This window comes from Mustela lutreola, chromosome 13 (genome assembly GCF_030435805.1).
Source record: "Mustela lutreola isolate mMusLut2 chromosome 13, mMusLut2.pri, whole genome shotgun sequence".
Classification (NCBI taxonomy): domain Eukaryota; kingdom Metazoa; phylum Chordata; class Mammalia; order Carnivora; family Mustelidae; genus Mustela; species Mustela lutreola.
The window spans coordinates 24,234,375-24,247,444 of NC_081302.1; positions in this window are offsets into that span (position 1 = coordinate 24,234,375).

The following is a 13,070-nucleotide window of genomic DNA, read 5'->3' on the forward strand; positions in this document are numbered from 1 at the left end:
TTCTAGTTACCTTAAGCTTCTCTGAGATCAATTTATTATTAGCCAACAGCTTTCTTACTTTTTTCCCATATTTAACAGCTTTATTAAGGTATAATTGACATACAATAAACGGTACATTTTATGCATACACCTACCTGTGAAACCATCACCACAATCAAGACGTTAACTTAGTATGAACATATCCAACAGCCCCAAATGTTTTTTCTTGAACCTGTTTGTAGTTCATCCCTCTGTTCCAACCTTGCTTTTGTTGTCCTCTTTTTCTTTTAAAAACATTTTTAGTTTTGTTTAAAAAAATTGTGGCATATATGTTTGCCATTTGCTATATATGTCATCTTTCTCAAATAATGGATACTCTTAGGTTCTACTAAAAACTAATTTTATCATGTAGAGAATAACTGTTTTCATAAATATGAATTTTGTTTCTTTTATTAGTTGCCATTAGTTGAAAATAATAAGGAAATTGAAGGGAAAATGTTATTGTGGTAAGACTGCCTAACATATTTCTCATTCAGACATGATCTTTCAAAAATAATGTAAAAATCTCTTTTTGAAAAGCTACTTAAAACTGAGGGTTTTGGAGGGAGATTGGGAGTGGGGTGTGAGGTGGGGTGTGGGGTGGGGTGACCCTGGTGGTGGGTATTATGGAGGGCATGTATTGCATGGAGGACTCGGTGTGGCATAAAGAATAAATTTTGGAACACTGAAAAATATAAAATTAAAATAATTTTTTAAAAAGCTACTTTATATAAACAGAATTCTAATAGGGTTTATGTGCCTTCCATTTATGGAATTTTGAGTATGCATAAACTTTTCAATACAGAAATATCTTCAGAACACCTCAGACAATTGTCACTGTCTTTTAGAATAAATAACATTATATAATAAATATCTCCCTGACAGATGAAGGATTTAAAAAGTTATAAAAATTAAGAAATGGGTATACTTCAGGCAAGTTACATTCCTTGATATTTTCTCATGCCTTTCATATAGAAACCTCATAGATATTAAATAATATTTGAGTAATCTTGATGAAATAACTTCCAAATCTGGCTAGAAAAAGATTTTTTGCTGATGCTTTGAAATTTAATCATATAAGCCTATAATATACCCAAATAGAAAATTCCTGTAATGCACTATGAAAATTGTGGCATACCATGTTTTAGATCTTGTTAACTCTGATTCATAAAATGTGACATTTCTTGTGCCATTTGCAAGGCAATTAATTCATCCTGAAAATCTCATGATATTTTCTACACTCAAAAAGCTTTACTATTTAGTAATAAAAACTATTTTTGAAGAGATAGAAATGATGTAGATGTACAATGTGATAAATATTAGATTGTGTTGTAAACTATAAACGAACCCACTCTGAAATGCTGAAATATCAGTTTCTAGATCAACTAAGTACAAAACAACTACAATAAAATGTTAACTATCAACTTGGCACAATATTTTTTTATGCAGCTGTAACAAAGTTTTAGCTATGAAATCTAACCTTTTCATTGCATATACTTCTCTAAATAGTGTCTTTGCAAAGAAAATTTTGGTATTAGTAATAATATATCATGTAACCACTCTATAAAATATTTATAATTTTTACTCTTATTAGAGAAAAATAAAAAGATACTAAATATCATTTGTGAAAACATCAAGTTCTATTTTTAAAAAAATTAAATGTTATATCCTCAGACTATCCACAATGTAAGGAAGCACAATGATTTGTAACTTTTTAGTACTTTTTGTGAAGTAAGCTTTTAGGAGATTCTAATGTAACTCTTATTTGAGAAAATAGTGAATAGTATGTAGAGGATTCTTTAGAAAGGCAACAAGTGTGAAAAAAATTAACTGCCAATAATAAAATATAACTATGTATTATTACATTATATAATTTTTATCTACACATTCCGAATTTCACTATTCCCAAATGAAAACCATTTAAAAATGACTTTTTTTTTTGACAGAGAGAGATCACAAGTAGGCAGAGAGGCAGGCAGAGAGAGAGAGAGGAGGAAGCAGGCTCCCTGCTGAGCAGAGAGCCCGATGCAGGACTCGATCCCAGGACCCCGAGATCATGACCTGAGCCGAAGGCAGCGGCTTAACCCACTGAGCCATCCAGGTGCCCCTAAAAATGACTTTTATCACTCTCCTTTTGAAAGAATGATAATCTTGTAAGCAAAACCATAGTATCATTAGGTTTCATACTTTTTTTTCATTAATTAATTTTTTATTTTTTATAAACATATATTTTTATCCCCAGGGGTACAGGTGTGTGAATCACCAGGTTTACACACTTCACAGCACTCACCAAAGCACATACCCTCCCCAATGTCCATAATCCCACCCCCTTCTCCCAAATCCCCTCCCCCCAGCAACCCTCAGTTTGTTTTGTGAGATTAAGAGTCACTTATGGTTTGTCTCCCTCCCAATCCCATCTTGTTTCATTTATTCTTCTCCTACCCACTTAAGCCTCCATGTTGCATCACCACTTAAGTGGTTCCAGTTTCTCTAGAAAATGGTATATTTAAACATTTTGGAAGTCTTTGAATTGTCTATAAGCTAGAACCATTTTAAGTGGTGACTGTTTTTAAAAATATATAAGAATAATAGAAGTTCCACCAAGATTCCTTCTGTAAGTGAATAGAAAAATAAACCAAATAAACTTCATTAAATCCAGACAATGAACTATTATTCAGCTCTAAAAAGAAATGAGCTACCAACTCATGAAAAAGCACAAGCAAAACTTCCATGTATATTACTAATTTAAAGAAGCCAATCTGAAAAGGCTACTACTGTGTGATTCTAACTATATGACATTTGTAAAAGTCAGGGAATAGTAACAAGGTTAGTGGATGCTAGTGGTTGGGGGGATGGGAATAAATAGAGCACAGAGAATTTTTAGAGCAGTGAAAATACCATGTATGACACCATAACGGTGAACACATTTGTCTGAGCCAGAAGAATATACAGCATCTAGAATGAACTGGATTTTGGATGACTATGATATGACAGTGTGGGCTCATGAATTATAAAAATGTACCACTCTGGTGGAGAATGTTGGTAATAGAGAGAGATGATGTAAATGTGGGGACAGGAGATATGCGGGAAATCTCTGTACCTCTCCCTTGATTTCATTGTGAACCTTAAGCTTCTATTAAAAACACATATTTTTTTAAAATTCCCATAAATAATCATTGGTGAGAACCAAAGGAGGAATGAGTTATCCCCAATAAACAATGTAATATTACCATTCAACCATTAAAATCACCATGAAACGTGTTGTAGATCTTCTGTAACTTGTATCATCCAACAATTTTATAAATCATTTCTAGTATTCCCTGGAGACTTTTTGATGCACAACATTTTCTTAATAATAAAAAGAGTATTATGAATTTGTTTATGGAGAAAAGAAATCTGTGCAGCATGCATTGGATAATTAGATGGCAACTCAAAAAAAAAAAAGTCAAAGAAAAGGTCTTTAGTGTTTATTTGTAAAACATAATGGATGACTTAATCATTAAAATTCCAATAGGACCCATCTCAAAAGGAAAAAAGGGGGGGGGGCAGCTACCTACAGTGAGAAGGTGTAATAGTTAGGAGGGTTTATATTTGAAAACAATAATGCCTTGGGGCACCTGGGTGGCTCAGTCAGTTAAGTGGCTGCTTTCTGCTCAGGTCATGAATACTCAGGGTCCTGAAACTGAGCTCCACATTGGGCTCCCTTTCCTGCTTAGTGGGGAGCCTGCCTCTCCCCTGCCCACAACTTCCCCTGCTTGTGCTTGCTCTCTCCCTCTGTCTCTCTGTGTGTCAAATAAATAAATAAAATCTTAAAATTAAATGACTTAGCAGTTGTGAGCAGAGGAAGGAGACATAAGAGGAAGTACAAGAAAAGAGGAGAGAGTAAGGGAGGGGTAGCAGTGAGAAAGACAGAAAATTAGGGGACTGATGAGACATTTCAGCAGCAGCAGGGTTAGGCATTCTGGGTACAATGAGGGTATAGCTCCAGATAAATTTTAAAAATCTGTTCACTCAGTGTTTTCTTCAAAAAAAAAAAATCACACTACTTTTTGTACTTAAAAAAAAAAAAAAAAAAGATTAGCATCAGGTTTGTCTTTTTTTTTTTTTTTTTACTGTTAATACTATCCTAGAAAAATCCTAATTTTCTGAAATACATTTTGAAGGTTTTGTGAGGTTTTTTTTTTAGTTTAAAGTAAAATAAATTTCCAGGTGGACCTTGGATTGAATTGTTACCTGAATATGAGAAAATAATCTTTTCCCTCTCTGACTACATTATTATCAGACTTCTGGCTTAAAGCCTTGTAATGGCTCAGACCTATGTTCTAAAATCATAGGAAACCAGAAAGGTACAATTGTGATATGGGAGAGAATCTGATATTTGAGACTGTGGGTGCTACAATGAGAATTAAATTTTGATATTTCTAGAAAAGGTAACTAAAGTGATTAAGTGGAATAAAAATCACCATAAATTACAATCTGTAAACTTACTTTTAGTCCATAGACATCTGTTGTATTAATACATTTTTGATATTTTTGAACATATGAAAATGAAATTGTTCTAGGTTTTTGCTATAGTAAACATGGTTCCCACCTCTGACAAATTAGATTTTACAGTGGGATTTAAATCTAGCATTCTTGGGGCACCTGGGTGGCTCAGTGGGTTAAAGCCTCTACCTCCGGCTCAGGTCGTGATGCCAGGGTCCTGGGATTGAGCCCTGTAATGGGTTCACTGTTTAGTGGGAAGCCTGCTTCCCCTCTCTCTCTGACTGTCTCTGTGCCAACTTGTGATCTCTGTCTGTCAAATAAATAAATAAAATCTTTTAAAAAATAAATTAATTAATTAAGTCTAGCATTCTTTAGAAATACTTGTACTGGTCATTTTCCATTAGAAACAGGAAAAACTAATGAGATGTCTGGAACCATGGCAAGGATTAGGAGATGAAATATCTATGTAGGGACACCCAACCATTTTTGCCAAGAAACACTAATTTGTGGAATACACGTCATGACAAGATAGTTAGCCTAGTTATGCCATAGCAAACATTTTAATTCTCTTTGGACTCTGATGGGTTTGAAAATTATGGGATGCAATCCTGACCACACCTTGATCAGATTTCTGGCCTCCAAACATATGAAAGAATAAATACCTGTTTTATAAGCCACCAAGTTTGTGGTAACTTGATATAGCATTACTAGGGAATTAATACAAGTTTAAATAGCAAATTAAACAAATGATTAATAAAAACAGAAAATGGGGGGGAAAAAATCAAGAAAATTCTTTTTGAGAATTTTCCAGATGGATGAAAGTCAAATTGAAGAAGTGTTATCTCATGAGCAGAAAAAGCAAAACTTAATCCATATCTAAATCCATGATGCCAAAACTGGAAATAAACAAAAACAAAACAAAACAAAATATCTTAAGAAAAATAACCACTGTAATTTCATAACAAACTTCCAAATAAATAGCAGGTCATAGAGAAAATCATAGATATTTTTAAAAAAAACTATTTCAAACACAACTGTAAGGAAAATAAGACATCCGAATTGGGGAACACAGATAAAAAGATTCCTTCAGTGAAATTTCCAGTTTAAAAAAGCTTGTGTTGGAAAAGAAGACAAATCTAAAATCAATGGTGTAACTCCCAAATTAGAAAGTTAGGAAAAGAAAAACAAAATAAATCCTAAGCAAATAAAATGAAGGAAATCATAAAGAAGATTGAAAAATCAGTGCTACAAAAGAGACAGTGGAGAAAATTAAGCAATCCCAAATCTTCCTCTTTGAAAAATTTATCAGCATTGATAAATCTTAAAGTAATCAGGAACACAGAGAGAGAACACACATGCAAAAAGCAGGTATGAAAAAGAGATCTCTCTGCAGATTCTGCACACATAGAAAATGTTACAAGACTGTTACAAATAGAATTATGCCAATAAATTAGACAGTTTTCATGAAATGGATACATTTCTTGAAAACTATCACCAAAACTAACATGTGATGAATAAAAATCCAAAGAACTTTGTTTGTAAAACATACTGAATTTATTCCCAAAAGCTTCCCATAAAGAAATTTACAACAATGATTTAATTGGTAAATTACTATTTGAATAAATCTAAAGAAGAAATGAGAGCAGTCTTACTTTTTCAGCTAGACAAAGGACACATTCCTAAATTATTTTCTGAGGCCAATGTAATCTTTATAAAACACCTAACAAAAATTTGACCAAAAAATCATGAAATATCTTATAAATTCAAAACAAAATATCTAGTGGACTCTAGGAATACATAAAATGAATAGTATATGATGACCAATATGAGTATGTTGCAGGCATTCAAGTGCAGTTTAAAGAAAAAGAAGGCTAAAGAGACAAAAAAAAAAAAAAATAGAACAAAAAGTCTATGGTTAATAATATACTTAGTTAATGGTAGAATGTTGAAAAATGTAGCTATAGAATTGAAAACAAAACCAGGCTGGGGATGCCTGAGTGGCTCAGTCTGTTAAAGAGCTGCTTTCAGCTCAGGTAATGATCCCAGGATTCTTGGGATAAAGTCCTTGCTCAGAAGGGAGTCTGTTTCTCCCTCTGCCTACCTCTCCTCCCACTTGTGCAGTCTATCTCTGACAAACAAATAAATGAAATTTAAAAATAAAAATAAAAAAACACCAGGGTGTCTGTTCTCCTCATTTTTGTTCAGTACTGTATTGGATACCTGTCCCAGGGATTTAAGAAAGTTCAGAAAGCAGTGAATTAAACTGTCTGTATTCCTAGATGACATGATGGACAGAGAAAATGCTAAGTTATCTGCAAGACAAAAACTAGAACAATATGTTAATGTAGCAAAGTTCTAAGATTCCATACAAAACTAATTGCAATTTTTATATACACTTGGCAAACAAATTGAAAATGAAACTTACAAGAAAAATTATAAGAAAGACTTATAAGAAAAATTTTATTTACAAAATATTATAATACAGCTCATCCTTTGCTGGAACTGCAGCTTGGTACAACATCTCTTCCCCTTTTTTAAAGTATAGAACGTGAAAACCCACCACATCAAACCAGCATTTTTGAGGCTTGTCCATGTTTACTTCTAGCTCAGACGTAAGCAAAGCAAGTTTGTTCTCCGGAAGAATGGCATGACCTAGGAATGAAAGGGCTTTCTGACAGTGTCAAATGGAGTAAAAGTACATTTATTAAGAGCTCTATTGATCCCCATCCAGTGAGGGCAGCCGAGCATTTACTGGTTGTTAACTCCGCAAATTTAACAGTTCCCCCAAAAATCATGTTGCAGAGGATGACTTAATTACATTCATCCACAACATCAAAAATATTAAAAAAGGATACGCTCAAAAGAAATATGGAGTACTGATACACTAAAATCTATAAATTTTTGCTAAGCAATTTTTTTTAAAAAAATCCAAAATGAATGAGAAAATAAAGCATGCTTATATGTTGGAAACTATACTGTTAAGATGGCAGTTATCCAAAATTATTGTACAGATTCAATGAAATCTTTTGTAATCCCAATCAGCCTTTTTTAGAACTGATAAACATATTATAAAATGTATACCGAAATGCAAATGACCTAGATTACCTAATGTAATCTTGAAAAAGAACAAATTTAGAGTACCAGTACCTGATTATAAAGTTGCAATAATCAAGACAGTGGGAGGTTCTTGCTTATAAGGATTAAAAAAAAGGTCATTGGTATAGAGCACAAAAGTAGACCCAGACTTACACAATCACTTAATTTGTATACCCTCATAAAATCAGAAAAATGTATTTTAAATTAAAAGTATTAAAACAATTAAATTTGAGATAGTTCTAGAACTTAAATTATGTGTTTATTTGCATTTACATGTGAAATAGGTTACAGTTTTAAAATCTTCAAATGTTGCATAAACCTATTAAAATTATCTTATTTTTTTTCAACTCCTTGTCCCCTTGATATTAATTTGAATTTTTTCACTTCTTATTTTATGCATTATAGTGATTTTATTTCATAGCTAAACCTAAAATAATTCAAGGTTGTTGAAACTTTTTTTAAAAAAAGATGGTTCTTTATAGCATTTAGAGCTAAGTTTATGTATTATAGAAAAATTCTGGATTCCTTTACTAAGACTTAACTGTTGTTTTTGCCTCCTCACCATCAATAGTGAGGCAAATACATCAATATATATACATCAATATATACATCAATATATACATCAACATATATATATTGAGTAACAGCTCTATTACAGGGAAAAAACATTACAACCTACACATACAGTAGTTTCTACACATTAGTTTCTTCAATTTGATTTGGTATTTCTGAGGGCCTACACTACACAAATTAACTAAGTTCTGTCAGGATATCAGAGCTGGCTGAACTGTAATTACCCATATATATTTTTACAGTTAAATCTTAAATGCCAATTCTAACTACGATTTCAAATATTGAGATCTTGAATACCTTTCTTGCTTTTTTCTATTTTTTAAATTGAACTATAGTGACTATAGAGTTTTATGTTAGTTTTATGTGTGCAATTCTATAACAATCCTTAACTCAGTGTTCATTACAATAAGTACATTTTAAATGTCCTTTATCTATTTTACTGACCCTTCTACTCACTTCCCCTCTGATAATCCATATGTTGTCCATATTTGAGAGTCTGTTCTTTTGTCTTTTTTCTGTTTCTCAATTTTTTGTTTCTTCAATTCCACATATGAGTGAAATAATTTATCTTTCTGTCTGACTTCTTCCACTTAGCGTTACACCCTCTAGTTTCACCCATGTTGTTGTAAATGGTAGTATCTCTTTTTTATGGCTGAGTAATATTTCAGTATATCTATAGACATCATATATCATAGATAGATGATAGATAGATAAATAGATCGATCATACTTTCATTCATCTAAGGATGAACACTTGGGTTGCTTCTGTATCTTGACCATTGTAAATAATGCTGCAATAAACCCAAGGGTGCATGTAATTTTTCAAATGTCTGTTTTTGTTTTCTTTGGAAAGATACCCAGCAGCGGAATTACTGAGTCATATGGCATTTCTATTTTTAATTTTTTTAAGAACCTCCATATCCTACTCCACAGTGGCTGCATCAGTTTGCATTCCCACCAATAGTGCACAAGGATTGCTTTTTCTCCACATCCTTGCTAACACTTGTTATTTCTCGCCTTTTTGATTCTAGACATTCTGACAGGGGTAAAGTGATATCTCCTTGTGGTTTTGATTTGCATTTCCTTCATGATTTGTGATGTTGAACATCTTTTCATTCACCTGTTGGCCATCTGTATGTCTTCTTTGGAAAATGTCTATTCAGGTCCTCTGCTCATTTTTGAATCAGATTATTTGATTTTTTGATGTTAAGTTTTTATATATTTTGTATATTAACCCTTTGTCAGATATATCATTTGGTAGTATCTTTTCCACTTAGTATGTTGCCTTGTCTTTTGGTTTTTGGTTTCCTTTGCCTTGCAAAAGTTTTTTGTTCGTTTGTTTGTTTGTTTGTATGTTGGTGTCGGCCCAAAAATTTATCTTAGCATTAGTTTTCCTTGCCTCAGAAAATATATCTAGAAAAATGTTTGTATTAACAATGTCAAAGAAATTCTGCTTAGGTTTTCTTCTAAAAGTTTTAAGATTTCAGATCTCACATTTAGTTCGAATCCATTTTGAATTTATTTAAGAAAGTGGTTCAGCTTCATTCTTTTACATGTAGCTGTCCAGTTTTCCCAGCACTATTTGTTGAACAGACTCTCTTGCCCCCATTATACCACTATATATTATTTTTCTCTTTCCATAGATTAATTGGCCATATAAGTGTGGGCTTATTTCTGGCCTCTCTATTGTGTTCCATTGATATATGTGACTATTTTTGTGCCAGCACTGTATTTTGATTACTATGGCTTGGTTGTGTATCTTGAAATCTAGGGTTGTGATTAACTCCAGCTATGTTCTTCTTCCTGAAGATTGATCTATTTGAGGTCTTTTGTGATTCCAGACAAATTTTAGGGTTGTTTGGTCCAGTCTCGTGAAAAAATGCTGATGTTTTGATAGGGATTGCATTAAATCTGTAGACTGCTTCTGGCAGGATGAGCATTTTAACAATATTCATTCTTCCAATCTAAGAACATGGACTATCTTTCCTTTTTCTTTCTTTTTTTTTTGTTATCATCTTCAGTTTTTTCCATCAGTGTTTTATAAATTTTTGAGTACAGGTGAACTCCTTGGTTAAGTTTATTCCTAGATATTTTGGGGGCACAATTATAAATGAGATTGCTTTCTTAATTTCTCTTTTCTACTCCATTATTAGTGTATAGAAGTGGAATAGGTTTCTTTTTTTTAATTGTTTCAAAATTCAATTAATTAACATATTGTGTATTATTAGTTACAGAAGTAGAGTTTAGGGATTCATCAGTTCTATATAAACCCAGTGCTCCTTTTATCAATGCCCTCCTTAATGCCTATTCCCAAGTTACTCCATCCCCCCATCTCCCTGCCCTCCAGCAACCCTCAGTTTGTTTCCTGTGATTAAGAGTCTCTCATGGCTTATCTCCCTCTCTGATTTCATCTTGTTTTATTTTTCCCTCCCTTCCTCTATGCTCCTGTTTTGTTTCTTAAATCCCATATATGAGTGAAATCATATGATAATCATCTCTCTGATTGACTAATTCCACTTGGCTTAATACCTTCTAGCTCCATCCACATCATTGCAAATGGCAAGATTTTTTTTTTCATGGCTGAATTTTATATATATAAAATCTTCATTATCCATTCATATGTCGATGGATGTCTGGGCTCTTTCTATAGTTTGGCTATTGTGGGCATTTCTGCTATAAACATTGGGATGCAGGTGCACTTGGGATCATTACATTTGTATCTTTGGGGTAAATACCTAGTAGTGCAATTGCTGGGTTGTAGGGTAGCTATATTTTTAAGTTTTTGAAGAACCTCCATACTGTTTTCCAGAGTGACTGTACCAGCTTTCATTCTCACCAGCAGTGTAAGAGAGTTCCCCTTTCTCCACATCCTCACAAATTTCGTTGTTTCCTGACTTGTTAATTTTAGTCATTCTGACTAGTGTAAGGTGGCATCTCATTGTGGTTTTGATTTGCATTTCCCTAATGCCCAGTGATTTGAGCATTTTTTCGTGTGTTTGTTGGCCATTTGCATGTCTTCTTTGGGGAAATGTCTGCTCATATCTTCTGTCCATTTCTTGACTGGATTATTTGGTCTTTCGGTGTTGACTTTGGTAAATTCTTTATGGATTTTGCAAAATTTTATAGATTTTTGGATACTACTTAGCTTTATCTGGTAAAATATTTGCAAATATCTTCTTCCATTCTGTAGGTTGTCTTTTGGTCTTGCCAATTGTTTCCTTTGTTTTGCAAAAACTTTTTATCTTGATCAAGTCCCAACAGTTCATTTTTGCCTTTGTTTTCCTTGGCTTTGTAGATGTGTCTAGCCAGAACCAAAGAGGTTGCTGCCTGTGTTCTCCTCTAGGATTTTGATGGACTCTTGTCTCACATTTAGGTCTTTCATCCATTTTGAGTTTATTTTTGCATATGGTGTAAGAAAATGGTCCAATTTCAATCTTCTCCATGTGGCTGTTCAATTTTCCCAATACCGTCTGGCTGAGGGTTTTTCAATTTTGTTAATTTTTTTTAAAGAACCAGCTCCCGGTTTGTTGATCTTTTCTATTGCTTTGTGATTTTAGACTCTATTTCACTTATTTCTGTTCTAATCTTTATTATTTCCTTCCTTCTACTGGCTTTGGGTGTTGTTCATGTTTCTTTTTCTAGCTCCTTTATGTGTAAGGTTAGATTGTTTATTTGAATTTTTTCTTGTTTCTCAAGGTAAACCTGTATTGCCACGAACTCTCTTAGAATAGCTATTGCTGCATCTGAAAGATTTTGGACTTTGTGTTTTTATTTTCACTTGTCTCCATGTATTTTTTAAATTTCTTTTTGATTTCTTGGTTGACACATTTGTTGTTTAGTAGCATGTTCTTTAGTTTCTATGTATTTGCATTCTTTCCAGATTTTTTCTTATGATTGATCTCTAGTTTTTATGCTATTATAATTGGGGAAAAGGTCTGATATGATTTCTTTTTCTCTTTTAATTTATTGAGACTTGTTTTGTGGCCTAATATGTGATGTATACAGGAGAGTGTTCCATGTGCACTTGAAAAGAATGTGTATTCCACTGTTGACAATGTTCTGTATATATGGTTGGCCCATCTTGTCTAACGTGTCATTCAAAGCAACTGCTTCTTTAGATTTTCTGTCTAAAGATCTATATATTAATGTAAGAGAAGTGTTAAAGTGCCCCACTATTACTGTATTGCTGTTAATTTCTTCCTCTATGTCTGTTAACAGTTGCCTTTACGTAAGGTAAGGCAACAGGTGCTCCCATGTCAGGTGCATAGGATTGACAATTGTTATATCCTCTTCTTGGATTGTTCCCCTTATCATTATGTAGTATTCTTCTTTCTCTCTTGTTACAGACTTTGTTTTCAAGTCTATTTTGTCCAATGTAAGTATTGCTACCCCAGCTTTCTTTTCACTTCAATTTGCATAGTACATGTTTTTTCATCCCTTTACTTTTTCATCTCTTACTGTATGTTTTTTCATCTATTACTGTATGATTAGATTTTTTTAACATCTTCGAGTGTTTTTCAATCTCTATAAGCAAGTAGTTCCTTTAAGTTCAGAAACTTTATAATCCAAATTACTTTTTGTTCTAAGAGAGAAGCAAAGATCCATTTTTTTTTTTTTTTAGAAAATATGTTGTACTCATACAATAGAGGAAATCTCATTAAAATTTCCAAGAACCTAGGTAATTTTATAAGAGTTTATTGGTGGGTTTCCCCTACTTCATTATGTGATGTTATCTATAATATATTTCTAGTCATATTGTGGTTGGGCTTAGGGTTAACTTTAACATATATTATCAAATGGTGGTTAACATATGAAGATTTTCTTCCATATTGATTTGGTTCATTTCTGTACATTTTCTGAAAATTCCCTAATACCTTAAAAACAAGGAGAAATTTCATA